This window comes from Podarcis vaucheri (genome assembly GCF_965113315.1).
Source record: "Podarcis vaucheri genome assembly, chromosome: 10".
Lineage (NCBI taxonomy): Eukaryota > Metazoa > Chordata > Lepidosauria > Squamata > Lacertidae > Podarcis > Podarcis vaucheri.
The window spans coordinates 35,419,772-35,436,703 of NC_138748.1; positions in this window are offsets into that span (position 1 = coordinate 35,419,772).

A 16,932-nucleotide genomic window follows, 5' to 3' on the forward strand; every position below is an offset into this window, starting at 1 on the left:
CAAACTGAAATGTGTTGCATATGATCGCAGTACCTGATAACAGCCGGATGTGCAAAAGTACATCAAATGCAAGACCGTGTAGCCCAGAACTAGGTCTGATATTTCAGAAACCAGTTCAAAATCTTTTGTTTTCCTTTGCTCACTAAAATGTTCCTATATATAGGTGCCATGAATAATAAAAAAGTTCCCCAAGGCCAAAGTGGATGCGGTCATGAACTGTCTGTCCCATTTGTGAACTCAAGACGACACCATCAAAGTGTTTACATCTTCTTTGGTGAATATCTGAAAGCATTCCCCCCCCCCTTTAAGAGCTCTTATTACTCGTTTAGGAGAAGAACAGAAATTTTTTATTCCTCGAAGCAGTTGATCTCATCTTTGCTGTCTCAATGTTATCTCAAGGCAGTGCTCCACCAAAGCAAACATTTTAAGAGCCAGCTCAGCAGGCAAATGTAGTTATGAATTCTGATCATGTCAGATTTCATAGGGAAGGAAGGCCTCCCCTTAAAACTTGAATGCACCTTAGAACATTAACCTCTTCAATCTTTACCTCAGCTCAGGGAACCTAGAAAATGCCACTGAAAATGAATATATTTGAACAAGTGTTCAAATATGAATATATTGCCTTGTTAAGTGGGATCGTCTTACAAAGACGCAGGCCCTCAACCCGGTCCCCCCCACCCTGGTGTGGGTGGAGCCATCACTCCCATGCCAGGGTGGCACCACGATCACCAAGGGCTATTGCCCAATCAATGAATGGGTGATCATGGGGAATGTATAAAAGCGGCACTGCGATGTGTGCCAGGCACCTGCTTCGCGCTGCTGAACACCCACCCTCCCTCCCTTTAATTTAAGTGTCCTCTGGCCTTGCTTTGGACTTCAGTTGGTTGCCCATCTTGGGTCGGGGACCGGGTAGGAATTTTTCCATTTGGCGAATTGGCATGGGCCACTTTGTTTTTGCCTACCTCTTAGCAATCGTAACAACTTAGTAAGGTTTGGCGGTTAGGCACTGGCTTATTGTTGAGTGGGGGAGGGGAGATCGGCCATTGCCTGCCCCTCCATTGTTCAAGGGTATTCCGTTAAAGGAATCCAGGGCCTGGATCTTTATTTAGGTTAAAAAAGCAATACATTTATTTTTATTTATTTATTTATTTACGGCTATTAGCCCATAAAATATGTACAAACATAAAAGGACAGAGGCTTAAAGACCGATATATTCGGCACAAGAAGGAGAACACCACGATGCAAGGGTGGGTCATTGAGCAGAGCCAATAACAGCTTGGGGCCCGAAGAGCTCCAAGGGACGGATCACAGAGAAAGGAAAACTGAAGACGAGATCCGACATGCACTCTCATCATAACTGTCCGATTAGTTTTTGATGTTGTTGTTGTTTTTTAGTGATTTTTGTGTGTGAGATAACCGTGTTCAGGAATCTCGCCACCTGCAGAGTTACAGAAGGATCTGTATCCTGCAAAAGTAGTGCGCTGTATGACTCAACAGGCCTGCCAACCAAGCGCAATAGAACAGGACCCAGGAATTTAGTCCTGGCTATGCTGTGTAGGGGACAGTTGAACATTATATGTGGAAGAGATTCAACAGTTTTCCCGTCACACAAGCATAGCGGAGACACCAAACCCCTGGAAAATCTGTGGCTCAGCAGGTTCGATGGAAGGACATTGAACCTTGCACAAATAAATGCAAGTCGGTGTGGTACAGATGAAAGAGATGACATGTATTATGGAAGGCCAAGTGGTGGGGTTATTCCGTGATACCTGGGGGAGCAGACACCCCCACCCCAGGCGAGGTTGTGTTGAGGGCCTGGATCTTGTCTGAAGTCCGCTTGAGGGAACACCAGGGGAGACGCAGGCGGGTTCCCCCGAAGCAGTTTCCCTTTGGGTGGTTTACCCTTACAGACTTCCTGCAAGGGGGGCAGGAGTCAGATATAGTTTTTTGCCAATGCCTAGGCTAATACCACTGATATTTCCTGTAATCAATGAAGTGGACTCAAGCCAATGAAAGTTTGTGCCATAATAAATCTGTTGTCTTTAAGGTGCCACAACATATTTGGTTATTAGTGGTGATTTTATCATGGGGGCAGAATCAAAGATAGAAGTAAATTAATATCAGAATTTTAGGAGTAATAAAAATCCCTATGTTCCTTTAAAAGTGCTCTCTCTCTCTCTCTCTCTCTCTCTCTCTCTCTCGTAAAAAAGGAATAGCCCAATTAGATTTAAACAAGTGGCCCAGAGCTGAATTTATTTATTCCATGACCAATTCCAAGAGCCTGCATTCTCCCCCTCCATAATTTAAAGATTTCTCTGTAACTGTCATCTTGCCTTAGTTGTTGGTGAATAATTAATTCAGGTTCTGCACTCCTAACCAGAAGAGGTTAGATTAGGTTAGAGCCATGACTCATATAGCCAGACAAAAATAAGCCATTAAAAAATCCTCCTGACCAGAATACTTTGCAGCCAGTTAACATGCATCTTAAACAACAAATGCAGTTGTGCGCTTTCTGTATAGGAAGTCTTCATTGCCAGTGGTGTTATACGAACTGCTAGGCATTTGCCTCCATGGAATCACAACCGTAGGCACCAGAAAAAGAAAAACAGCCCTCAGCAACTATGTGGATATGGGAGGATTGTGGAACCACACAGCCTCTTTCATTTCTTCCTGCTTGTCTCAAAAACCTGCTAGTTTCAGGTTCCCTCCCAAGCAGCTGGGATATCCTATAATGTATTAAATTCCTTGGTAGTTATGTGGGACTGAAAACTAGAGCCAATGTGCTTTGGTGGTTAAGAGCGGTAGACTCGTAATCTGGTGAACCGGGTTCGCATCTCCACTCCTCCACATGCAGCTGCTGGGTGACCCTGGGCTAGTCACACTTCTCTGAAGTCTCTCAGCCCCACTCACCTCACAGAGTGTTTGTTGTGGGGGAGGAAGGGAAAGGAGAATGTTAGCCGCTTTGAGACTCCTTCGGGTAGTGATAAAGCGGGATATAAAAATCAAACTCTTCTTCTTCTCTTCTATTCAGAAAATGTCCCACTCTTCTGTGGATTATTTTCCGTTTCTAAATAACAAGCACTTGTTTAATAATATTAATCATGAGCAATGGCCATCAGACTGGTGTTGTTAATTAAGTTTTTGCAGGTTGACTAAAACCAAAGAAGCTTACATCTTTCATGCATCCACAAGTTGCAATTCTATGCACACATACTCAGGAGGAATCTCCAGGGGCATACCTCAATGTAAACATTCAGAGAACTGTGGAGGGTAACAGTTTTGTTTTCTTGTAAACCAAAAGCACTCATAAACACTGAACTGAATTCAAATTTATTGTGGACATCAGATCATTTGTTGGTTTAAGATTTTCTGGAAAACTCATAGCACTGTTCATGTGTCAGAATTTTGGCTCCTTTTCCCCATTTCTTGCTTCTTAGACTCTGCTTACCTGAATTCCATGTATGTTTCCTTATCAAGGAAATCCCCAAATGCTGTAATATTTCCTCAGTTTTCACCTGTGGGAAACAGGAGTAACCTAGTACATGGGAGTAAGCATCAGTGAGCTGTAGAGGAGAACTCTGACAGATTGTATGTTGCCGCTCATATGGAAGAGTCCTGCGCTACTTGAAAAGTAGAAAGTAGGAAAGTGCTTGAGATTAACAGAGTCTTTGTTGTAGTGGTATTTTGTGTTTAGGGGCTATTCCCAATGGTAATCCTTTAAGTGCTAGATTAAGATGCCAGGTGTTTGGGATCATTAACCTTCCAGCTGCTGCTGAACTACAGGTCCCATCATTCCTGGACAATGGTTATATTTGCTGGGCCTGATGGGAATTGTAGTTCAGCAACATCTGAAAGGTCAAATGTCAGGAGAAATAAGGCAGCAAGAGACCAAGCAGAGAAGAAAGAAGGTAAGACAGGTAAGAGGAGAGAGAGCATAATTAAGAGATAAGGGCAAAACTAGGCACATAAACTGGAACATACGGTACAGGTAGGGAACCTGTGGCTATTGTTGAATTCCCCAGCCAGCATAATCAGTTGTTAAGGATGATGGGAGCTGGTCCAACAACAACTGGAAAGCCACTGCTTCCCCATCTTCGCAATAATGAATTAGGACAGAAGTCAATGAAAGAAAAAGAACGAAGGAGAATGGTGGAGGAAACAAGTTACAGGTGGGGGTAAGAATGAAATGAATTGCAGAGTTATGAATGGAGGAGTGGATGAAACTGAGAAGCATGCAAAACCAAAATGAAGTCATTAGCCAAGACAGGAAAGAGTAGGATATGAAACCAGCCTCTTTCAAATAGATAGAAGGGAACAAAAAAGAACATTTTTGCAGTGTTTAAAATGGCACAGTATCGTAGTAACTTGGAGAAAAGGAAAGAGAAGAGCAAAAGACTGCAAAGTTCCATACTTCAAGATCATGGGAAATGGAGAACAAAGGACAAGTGTCAGATTAATTGGAAGTGGCTAGTACAAATAATCCTCAAATCACTCACTTTCATATAATCCCATTGTCATTACTGATTCTGGTACAAATGGCTCTGAAATTGTAACCATTCTTACAGTCCTTAACTGATAGTTATTTATTTTGTAGCTAGAAAGTCCTTCGCTTAACACTGAGACACACATCAATTTCAGACGTATTGCTAACACATTCAAACATAATATTTAAAACATGGAAAGGCTGACTTAGATTAAGTCATAGAATGAAATCCAAACCTTTTGGACAACTATCTGGACTTGGATCTCCTTGCTTATGGGTTCATTAATATAATTCTGCTTGGAGCGACTGCCAGGAGTTCTTATAACATTCTTCCACATTTGTATATAGGAGTGGTAAAACTACCACTGTGAGAAAATATAATAAAGGTACATTGGCAAATGAAACTAAGTTCTGAAATTCATATTGTGGGATTCCACACTTGCCAGACACTACCTGCTTCAAAAATAATTCATTCCACCATGAAAAGAACTTGTATTCGTTTCTCTTTTCTTTAATGCCATAACTGTAATTTTTACATCCAACAAAAAAAATTTGTTTCACCTTCCTCCATAATATTGGCTGTAAGATAAGGTGGTATTGTTAATTATGAAAACATTAAAACAGCTAACTCTTCACCACTGTTTATTAATATTATATTGCCCCTATGGTTTTATACACATTTTACTTCTTTCAATACCCTAAGTTCTCTTCCTTTCACTCACAGGCTCCCTTTGTTATTCTAACAAGAAGCATGCTGAAACTGTTCAGGTGTGGCTAAAAGGAAATTGCCTGAATCTAAACTGGAAGGACAGATCCTGAAGCTGAGACTCCAATACTTTGGCCACCTCATGAAAAGACTCCCTGGAAAAGACCCTGATGTTGGGAAAGATGGAGGGCACAAGGAGAAGGTGATGACAGAGGACGAGATGGTTGGACAGTGTTCTCAAAGCTACCAGCATGAGTTTGACCAAACTGCGGGAGGCAGTGGAAGACAGGAGTGCCTGGTGTGCTCTGGTCCATGGGGTCACAAAGAGTCAGACATGACTAAACGACTAAATAACAACAACAACAACAACAACAACAACAACAACAACAACAACAACAAATTGGAGTAGCCAACATGGTTTCCTGAAGATGTTGCTGGACTGCAACTGTATCACCTTTTGACATTGGCCAGGCCGGCTGGGGCTGTTGGGAGCTGGAGGCCAGCAAGAACTGCCGGCTACCACATTGACAAGGCTTGCTCTAAGCCCTAATTTGGGTGGGCGGGAAAGAACGTCTCTGTGGTTGCTTCATTCAGCATAAAATGGCCATAGTTCAAAAAGCATAGGCTTTGACCAACGTGATCATTTCCCCAAAGAAACATGATTTTACTTTTGCCTGTTTCAGAAGTCTGAGGGAGACTGGGCTTCTAAAGGTGCCCTGTGATAGTTGGCCAGTTTTAGACTTTTTAAAAGCAAGTAATATTTTTCAGGCTGAGGACCACATTCCTTTCTGGGCAGGCTTCTGGTGTGCGCATGCCAGCAGTGAGCAAGAACAGAGGCAAAATTAGGCAGAGCAATGAATGCAAAAATTACCTTGGTAGGGTAGGCCAGTTTCTGCACCCACTCATGCACACCTCTCTGTCCTCCACCCATGGAAGCAAGAAGGAATAGTTCAATTATCTTGAATTCTGGTTCAAGGACAGATTCAAGGCAGGCAAAAGTACTCAAAGAGAGCACAAAGCAGAGCCAGGATGGCTAGGGAGGAGGTATGGCCTGGGGAGGGTCCTGAGGGCTAGGTAGTGAGGCCTGAGGTACCTGCCCCCTATATTAAAGGGGCAGAAGATGCTTCTACTTTCAAGAATGCTTCCTCTTTAAGACAGACTTCAGAAAACGTATCACTATTAAACTATTTCACAATCCTTGCCAACAGGGGGATCCTTTCTATTTTGCCTGCCATATCTAAGTGGAAAGAAACAAGTTCTTGCCTTAATCATTTCCGTTTGGTTCATGTATTACTTCGTCCCCAGGTGCAATTAGAATAGCAATGGCTCTTGTTCCTATTATATAGTGCCACCTGTGTGCCAGGCACTGGACTGGACTAGCTGTGCCCCAAGGGCAACGTTTTAATCATTTTAATGTAGTGAAAATTAGATTGCAACAGACAGACATTATCAGAATGGAAGATGTGGAGAAGCCAGGAACTGGCAATCAGCAGAGGGGATGAAATAGACAAAGACAGGCACAGAAGAGCAATAACAGAGAGGCAGAGAGGAGACGCTAAATTGCCAGAAATAACAGTTATGTGGTAGATATGGGCAGTTCAGTCTATTTCTGGTCCAGGTTACTGTCACATGTGTTCATTCATCGGTCCCTTTCATTCTGCTTCCACATTCACTTGTGAAATATTATATATATAATATAATACACACACACACACACACAAATTCACACTTGAGTACATGTAGTATATTTGAATGTACTTTCTGTTAAAATATGAATTACTGTTGAATATTAAGGGGAATGTAAGTTGCATGGTTAATACTGTATGCATAACAAGCAACCACTTCGTAGGGCTCTGGGAAAATGTACATGTAATCTTTCCATGAAGAAGGAATAGTGCACATTCCCCTGTCAATATAAATAAGTAGCTAATTGCCACAAATTCAAATACAAAAAACCATGCAATGTAATAAACTGTCATATTGATCAGAAATAGGACCTATGGTATTTTGGCAAATAAACTACACACACATACACATGCACACCTTAGATCATAAGGTAATGATAGAATGGTTTGAGAAAGGCTTTGTTTAAAACAACAGGAATAAAACCTGGTTCTTAAGAAGGAAAGCTTTATGGTGAAAAGTAAACTGAACTGTACTGGATGCTTTATGAAACATTGCTCTTGCTGGTGAAATAATACAGTATATTGCATGACATTTTAAAATGGCAACGTTTTAATTTTTTTAATGTGGTGAAAATTAGATTAGCTTTAATGTCATGTTTTATTTGCTCGAAATGGAATGTGGATCTGGGGAGCCATATAACCATACTTGATATTTCATTGAAAATGCTCATTTACTTAATTGTAAAGATTTGTTGCTGCATACCCTGTAGTATTGTTTTGTGAAGCAAAAAAAGCTTTGAAATTGACAGCCAACATTTTCTCTGTGTGCAAGCTAGTGTATAATGTGCAAATGAGAGTTTAAAATGTCCTACATTACTTTTGATTTGCAAAGGCCATGGGAGCATCTAAAACTGCAGAATGCTCAAATGGCTCATGAGTGTTGCTTCAGGATGCAAGAGAAAGCTCCCAGACATCTCAACAGTGTTCAGGTACAGTGGTGCAGTTTAGGCATCATTGCAAGAACCAACATAAGGGGGAGTGGGGCTGTGCATTCTGGCCTGCCTCCAATATCCCTGCCATTAGGAATTTGGGGGGCTGCTTACTAGGCTTCCTAATGCAGGGATCACCACTGGTTACCAAGAGGGGGAGTGGTCAGGTGAAGGAGAGGTTGGGGTAATGCAAGTGCAACAGCAGAGCCAATTCAATGCCCCTGCCACAGCGCCCACACAGTGACAACCTTTCCACCACCTCATCCCTTCCCCCCTCTCTCTTGGTAACCAGTAGTGACCCCAGCATGGGAAACCAGGTGAGCAGTATAACCCCAACTTGCCCTATCTCACTGACCACTGTGGTCCCCTGAATATGCTGCTTTCACCCTGACCTTTAAGTAGAAGCCACAGGGGGTGACCAAATCATCCATCATGTTTTGTTTTGTTTGTGACCTCATCAGGAACAGAGCAGAAGCAAAGTGGTGGTTGTCTAAGTGGACAATTGGCCTGAGCTAGTAGAACAGTAAGAGTCATTCGACAGTGGAACAGACTCCCATGAGAGGTAGTGGACTCTCCTTCATTGGAGGTTTTAAAGCAGAGGTTGGATGACCATCTCTCATGGATGCTTTAGCTGAGATTCCTGCATTGCGGGGGGTTGGACTAGATGAGTCTTGGGTCCCATCCAACTCTAAGATACTTTGGAAAATCTTAGTAGCTTCTCTGAGCATATCAGGTTGTGCTACTGGTCAGCTGGACCCTGGTTCCATATGGAAGAAAAAACATTCAGACTTCAAAAATGATGACTTATCTCCCTAACACCTTCCAAGAAAACAACAAAGGCAATGCAAACTGGTTCTGAGGAAGGAAGAGGACAGAAGAAGATAGTCATTGCTATTCAGACCAGTGGGGAACTGTTTCCCCATAAAGTCAGTTAGGGGTCATATCTGATGATGGCAGAACCAGATCTGATGATAGGTTTAGACAGAGCCCAAAGTGGACAAAGTTTGCAGCCCTCCCTCTCTTGCCACCCCTTTCCTCCCCCCCCCCCACTCACCCACCCACAAACTCACATACTTTCTCTCTCATGCTCAGTCTGTAGTTCCCCATCTCTCCATCTGTTTCACCTTTCTCCCCTCCTTAAGTGATCACTTGCAGAGGGTCGCATGTGGTCCCAGAGCTGCAGGTTCTTCTCCCGTTTATTAGTTTATGTATTCCTTTTACTGCAGATTGTCTGGGAAATGCGTACAGAGGCCCTTGAAATGGACACAGCTGGGATTGGAGGAAGAGAAACCACAGAGCTTGGGGGACCAGGAGGTGGGAGAAGGAGGTCTTTGTCCAAACAGCAATTATGACAATCTCTGTCAAAGCCATAATACTTCTGATGGAAATAACCATTGCACTCAGTTGAAACTAAAACAGAAGTTTTTGGCAATGGAAACCAATTAGTTTTCCTACATTGGAAAATGACCAGGGCACAGGTTCACAGAAGTGAAATTTTGAAGTGGCCTCTTTACAGCAGTTCAGGGAGCAAACATAACCTCATTAGTCTTTAAACAGTGCTCAACATTTGAGCGGTTTATTGTGTGATTAATTTTAATCTGGGTTGGAGTTTTATTTTTAAGGAATAATATATAAAGGGCAGGAAGCAGTTTTTCACTAACACTTTGATGCTGTTTTCATACGATTAAGGCATCAGAGACAGTTATATAGCTACAGGTATACAGGACAAATGTCTCATGCGAAAACTGAAGATGTGGGTGGCACAGTTCACTTGCAGTTCCTTAGTAAATGTTCCTTTCCCTTCAGGCACCACGGAGATGAATGAAATGTCAAACAACAGCCCCTGTAGCTTTCTGATTGTGACACTCTATAATTTGTATGATTTTACACTGTGTGGTTTTTTTAAATGATGTTGGCTAATGTGATATAATTATTTGGCTGTGAAGGGTCTGACTGTGAAAGATCTTGCTACATAATTTTAAAGTGTCCTCGAGTCCTGTGAGGACACCCACAGAAGATCCCAAAGTGCTCACGGTTCAGTTCTACTTCACACTGGAAGTAGGTGTCTTTTCCCACAGATAGAATACCAATAACAACAAGTCCACTGGTAAACTCCACTGTCCATGTCAATCCCAAGCAATATGAGCCGGTAGGTGACCATTGTGGCTGGAATTACTCAGTCAACATGGAATATCCCTCAACCAGCAAGAGTGATGATCCAGTCAGCATGCCCTCACACCAACTCTATGCTTGTTTAAATTCTTCTCAGAAAAGTGTCTCTACTTTGGTACAACCCAAAGGAAGCTTTGTCATGCACACCCACACAAATGCATGTTTTTCTCTTTAAAAAATAACACAAACACCAAAACTTTTGAACCACTATAAATCTTATTACCATCCATTGTTTATTAAATATGAGGTTGCCATACCTGCAGTGTGCAGGTTGGAAGTTTGTTTTACTTGTCTCAAAATCTAGTATTATTACATAACTAAAGGTAAAGGACCCCTGGACAGTTAAGTCCAGTCAAAGGTGAATATGGGGTTGTGGCACTCATCTTGCTTTCAGGTGGAGGGAGTCTACGTTTGTCCACAGACAGCTTTCTGGGTCATGTGGCCAGCCTGACTAAACCGCTTCTGGTGCAACGGAACACCATGACGGAAACCAGAGCACACAGAAATGCCGTTTATATAACTATGAACTATACACATAGGCCCCAACAGCTCTGTATCACAGTATCATACCACTTTAAGCAATCATGGCTTCCCACAAAGAATCCTAGAACTTTTGTTTGTTAAGAGTACTGAGAGTTGTTGTGAAACCAGTTCGCCTCGCAGAGCTACAGTTCTCAAAGTGGTTTAACAGGAACTCTGGGAAATGTAGCTCTGTGAGGGAAATAGGGGTCTCTTAATAGCTCTCAGCACTCTTAACAAACAACAGTTCCCAGGATTCTTTGGAGGAAGCAGTGACTATTTAAAGTGGTGAAATACTGCTTTAAGAGCAGATACATGCATAGATTCAGAGAGACGTGAAAGAGAATGGGGGTTTCTGGGGGCTGCCAAACAGCCAAACTCTGAGAAATTGGAGCAATCGTAGTTGTTCACATGGATTGTAGCTCTCTTATGTAGGTAACCTGTGATTTTATAAGGTTGGATCCCAATGGTATAATAAATCTGTCTAGTTATTGCTGCCTGAAAGGTTCTCTCATTTCCAGAATGCACCTGATGTGCAGTCATGTTTTAACTAAACAACTGCTCTTTCAGCAGTTCCATGGCTCCTCAACCATTATAGTGTCATTATTATTGCAGAGTGAAGTATTCCTCCCTCTGAGTTGGCGATGCGTTTTTCAGCTCTGTGAGTTTCCCCATGGAAACGGGGCACACAGTTCCATACTTCATTATTGGAGCCCTTTCTAACATGTGTAACTGGATCATTAAATCACATTAAAAATTAGAGAGTCTCTGCATGCTGTAGTCAAGCATTAGCAGTAATATCAGGTAGCCTACAAAACAGGTGAGATTTAATGCTTTCTGTCGAAAGAAGGAGGTGGCACTGGCAGGGTTTTAAAAACACAAACAGCAAGGTTTTCCTCAACACTAAAGACACAAGTCTGTGGCTTGATCAACAGGACTTCTGCTTCTGCTTCTGAACACCCTTGCTGTTTCTCTGGAAACAGTTGCTAGTCTCTAATGTCACACGAACAATGGACTAACATTTTTGCTAATGTTGTATCTGAAGGTCACAGGGTGAACTTCTATGGCTTCATTACTTAGACACGCTGGGAGTAATGAGCCCTGGAATCCCTCTAGACAGAGTATTTTGCATTTTTGAAAGTCACCAGCATAACCTGAAAATGTTGCCCCCTGATGATCTTTCTTTGTCCCAAAGGGCTAGAGATGAGAAAGAAGGAAAGAGACTGAGGAGAATTTTTGAGAGCAAAAACTTGGAACGGGTGTGTGTGTGGAATTATACCAGATCTAAAAAAACAAGTCAAAGAGGAACTACTGTACAATGGTACCTCAGGTTAAGAATTTAATTCATTCTGGAGGTCCTTTCTTAACCTGAAACTGTTCTTAACCTGAGGTACCACTTTAGCTAATGGGGCCTCCCGCTGCTGCCACACCACCGGAGCATGATTTCTGTTCTTATCCTGAAGCAAAGTTCTTAACCTGAGGTACTATTTCTGGGTTAGCAGAGTCTGTAACCTGAAGCGTCTGTAACCCGAAGTGTCTGTAACCCAAGGTACCACTGTATCTGTATTTGGGTTTGATTATATTTTTTAAAAAATAAAATAAAATCTGTTTATCAGTTCACACAATTTTGAGGATGTGGAAGTTAGTGGGCTGGAGGCACTATACATTAAGTTTGAGTGACTAGCTTCCTCCTCTTTATATATATAGTTTCCTTGGTGGGCCACTAGTTCCTCCACAGAAGAGGCTAGTGGAGAAGAATAGGGTTACACTTGCTTTTGACCATCACAAATGTCGTCAGATTCCAGATTCCACTCCCATGGAGTTTTTTGGGGTTTTTTAATGATACATTATGTCTTACACCACCTTTACAGAGTTGTCTTTGAAAGACAGATGGAGAGTCTTCCATGTTTCATTCCACTTTCTTTTATCATCATCATATACTATGCTTTCATGCTGGTCATAAGAGCAAATGCAAAAGCATGCTGCATGATAAACCTGGCACTCCCATTGGTCCAGTTGCACTGTCCAACCTCACAGTGCCCCAGCCTCAACCAGATAGGCATCAGTGATGCCAGTATCAGGGAGATGGCTTCATCCCACCATGGAGACTCCTGCTGATTTGTATTGAAATTAAAATACAATAATCAAAAAGCAACTCTCACAATCGTCTTGGATGAAAACTTCATATTTATTTCAATTGGAACATGAAAGCTGGGGATAAGGCTGCATTGCATATGAGTAGGAATGGATGAATCTGCATTTTTCAGTTCTTTTCAGTTTTCCAGTCTTAAATTCAGTTCTGAATTTAAACATCATTTTGTGTGTGATCATAAAAAAATCCACCAAGAGTTTAGTGTATTTCCCCCCGGATATAAACATTTTCCAACATATATATTTTGCAAGCAATCTTCTTACATGTTATTTGCACTAATATGTGTATCTGAATGCCCAATTTCCCCTGATAGGGACATTTTTGTACACATTATTTAGCAGGAGGACTGCAACACAAAACTTGGAGAAGTGTGAATTTCCAAATATAACTGTCCTGTTCCAGGGGGTGTGAATTAGGAAGTTTTGTATTAAAAAGTCAAGCAAACTGAATTTGTCCCCCAACCCTACTGAGGAATGTTCCATTGAACTCAGTGGGGCTTACTTTGGCATAAACAGGTATAGGGTGGCACTGTAAAACCTTTAGGAATTGTTTTCTGACTTACACCAAATGCATATTGTCTAGCATCAACCCAGCAAGTTATTTCTGATGTCCCTCAGCTTGCTATGTTTCCTCATCTGTTGAAGTTTACTTAAATCCACAGGAGCATATTTCATCTTTATCTATAATTCCCACATTGCTAGGCAGAAGAAATTCTACCAGCTACTATGATACTTTTCTATTAGACAGGTATATTTCCAGATTTGTATCTACTTCTATTTCCCTTGCATTATATTCTGGTTCTCAGGAAGACACAATCTCTAATGTCTTCCTCCTTCCCTCCGCCCCCATAATTTCTACGCAAGGTTAATCACATATTGGCTTCAAATACCATAAAGCATTAATGAAGAAACAGCAAGAAACTTTTTAGTCACTTAAATAATAGCTCACATCTTTGTTGTGTGGTTTTGGTTCCTGTGGATCTTTAAGTAATATGTTCATCAAAAACACACAATTGCAGTTTTCCTCTCTCAAATATTCTTCATATTATTTTTACAAATGGTCAGGAAGATTGGAGCAAACCGCTTCTTAAATTTCACATCTGAAAGTTGCAGATGCATTTCCCTAGGAATCTCTTAAAGTCCATTTCTGCACAAATGTGAATGGATTCAGACAGCATCTTGATGATTAAAAAGTAAGCTTCAATTATTGCATTTTGTAGCTGCAAGTGGGCGAATGAAATGAGCCATTATTTTCAGTTTACATAATGGAATGTTTTGCCTACTGTTCTAAAAATTACTTGAGGCTCTAGGTTAGGAGAATGAATGTGACATTTAATTTTTTTAAAGACCTTGGTTGGTTTAGATGTTTGGTGTCATTTGTTTTTTTTTTCAAATATAGAATCAATAATGTGTGGGATCAGTTACAAATGTTATGACTTTTCTCTTCGAAGTAATTCAAAGGCCATCTATGTAACAAACCATAATGTGGGTCTTCCAGAAACCTTGTAGGCATGAGAAAACGTGTGGTTTGTTGCTTGTTACTTGGCTTAAGTTCTCTCATACATCTTCTCAAAATCCCCCTTTTTACCTTATCTTTTCTAAAAGACTTGAATATACTTCTCTTTATTTCCATTTTAAATTGCCTTGGCTTCTCCTCCCATTTTCCTGCTGCACAGACTGATTTCAATCTGAAGTTCTCTGGTGTCAGCTTGGACAATGAAGTTGTATCAGACATAGTAAGATTATATTGCTTTCCTGAAAGCCCCACTTGGGCTTGTTGCTAAGTAACAATTCAGCTTCTTATGAGCAGAGCCATACTAGAGCTTTAAAATGTTACTACAAATCTCTCTCAGAGTATGATACACTAGATTCACAGGACTGCTCTCTCTCTTATGCTGACATGAATAAAATTAAACTGAAAGTGACCTGCCCTTAAAAAAGTAAATTTGGGCCTCTAACTTTCCTCCCTTCCCCTCACCTAATCACATTATACTTCCCTAATTCCCTCTCCTTCACATTCATCCACTCCCAACAGTTTGATTGTAGTGGTTAATCTTGCATTGCTGTTCCCCACAGCAGTTCCTTAGTGGTTTCTTCAGGACGTGTTCACATGTACTTCATCTTCTGAGTCATCAAATAATGTGTCCTGCACAGATGTGGAACTGTAAGGATTCCAAATAGTTTGCAACAAGCATAGCCTGAAAAACAATGCTCACTAACACACACACACACACACACACACACACACACACACACACACGAGTATATCCATCCTTCATAGACAATTTCCTTTCTTGCTACCACAGACATTAGTAAACACAAGGTATTGTGTTCTTCTGCCACCCAGTGGGTAGAAAATCACTCTCTGATTCAACTATCTCCATACCATAAACCAGTCATGAAGAAATGACAACATGATGTGTCATTATTCAGGATTCACTCTACTAAGAAGGAGCTTGAGGCCACTCAAGCAATATAGTAGGCAAGAGTGTTAGATGTTGACCTGTATTAAAATCCTACTCAGTTTGGAACTCACTGCAACGCCGTTGGCACACCTGTGACCTCCATTTGCCCCATTGGTAGAATAAGGAGAAAAGCACTACAACAATGTTGAATTGTATATCTGTAATTTAAAATAAATGCTCCGAAGGCACATGAGTCAGCTACCTTGCTGAAGCTAAGCAGCCCAGAGTTTCTCAGAGAAGAGGGATTGGCTATTAAACCATTCTGGGAATTGTAGCTCTGTGAGGGGAATAGGGGCCTCCTAACAATTCGCAGAACCCTTAACCAACTACAGTTCCCAAAAATTATTTGGGGGAAGCCATGAGTGTTTAAAGTGGAATCATAGAATCTCAGTGCTGGGAGGGACCCCAAGGGGTCCTCGTCCCACCTCCTGCAGTACAGGAAGAACCCTTTAAATGTATGGTGTGGTTGTGACTTGAATGATCGCTCACTCCCCAAACTCCATTCCTGCCCACTTACACTACTGGCCAAGGATAGGCATCAGACATGGTAGACCAATGTCACAATTCACAGATGAACAATATGTTTCAGTTTGCTATTTCCCCATTGCCTGTGACATTTTCTTCTTTGCCTTTACAAACAGCAGCTGTGTTTTCTGTTCAGTAAGGGTAATTGACATAGCCTTTGCTTCTTTCTTTCTTTCTCCTTTCTTTCTTGCCTTCTTTCTTTGCTTTTCTTGCTTTCTTTTTCTATTTTGTTCTTTCTTTTTTAAAAAAATCCCCTCTCTAAAGAGCGTTACCCATCGTGTACATAGATTCCTCTGGCCAGGCTATGGAATCCATATTAGGTTTCAGATATGCTGAGTTGGAATTAATACCACTGACAATTATAGCGTGAAATTGCAGCGTTGTGGATAATTAGCCATTCTTCCTATCCTGTATTTACTTAGCCAAAACCTGTTCTATAGTATTAATAGCTGAAGGCTACACATGTAAAAAGATTTTCAGTAATTAAACCTAGTTCAGGGAAAAGGGAAAAGGTTGGCTGACTTTAATTTAAGATAGTTCTCTGAAGAAGAAGAAAACAGTGCAGAGTTCTCATATAGCTTGTAGACATTCACTTCCTTCTTTGGTGTGGCAAAAGGAAATGAACAGGTTTTCACCTGGGGAGGTTAAATATGCACACATCTGGTGTCGTAAAGCTGTTCCATACAGACAGTGCTTTTTTCTGGGGGTACTCAAGAGTATGCAGCCCTGGCACCCTTTTCTTCCAAATGTTAAAAGTCTAGCATTTACTGTAACAACTCTATTGTGAATACCAACACCATATATATATGGAGTTAATTGTTTTGTGCATAATTAGTTCTTCATATATATAGATTTGGAAGGCATATAGGAGTTCAAAGAAGTTTATAATCAATAGAAATCACATATTTGTCTTCTCAGGATATTATAACAATAGACCAAATGCTAAGGGATGCGGGTGGCACTGTGGTCTAAACCACTGAGCCTCTTGGGCTTACCAATCAGAAGGTTGGCGGTTCAAATCCACACAATGGGGTGAGCGCCTGTTGCTCTGTCCCAGCTCCTGCCTACCTAGAAGTTCGAAAGCACGCCAGTGCAAGTAGATAAATAGATACCACTGCGGTGGGAAGGCAAATGGCGTTTCCGTGCACTCTGGTTTCCATCACCCTGTTCCGTTGTGCCAGAAGCAGTTTAGTCATGCTGGCCACATGACCCGGAAAGCTGCCTGTGGACAAACACCGGCTCCCTCAGCCTGAAAGCGAGATGAGCGCCGCAACCCCAGAGCCGTCTTTGCCTGGAC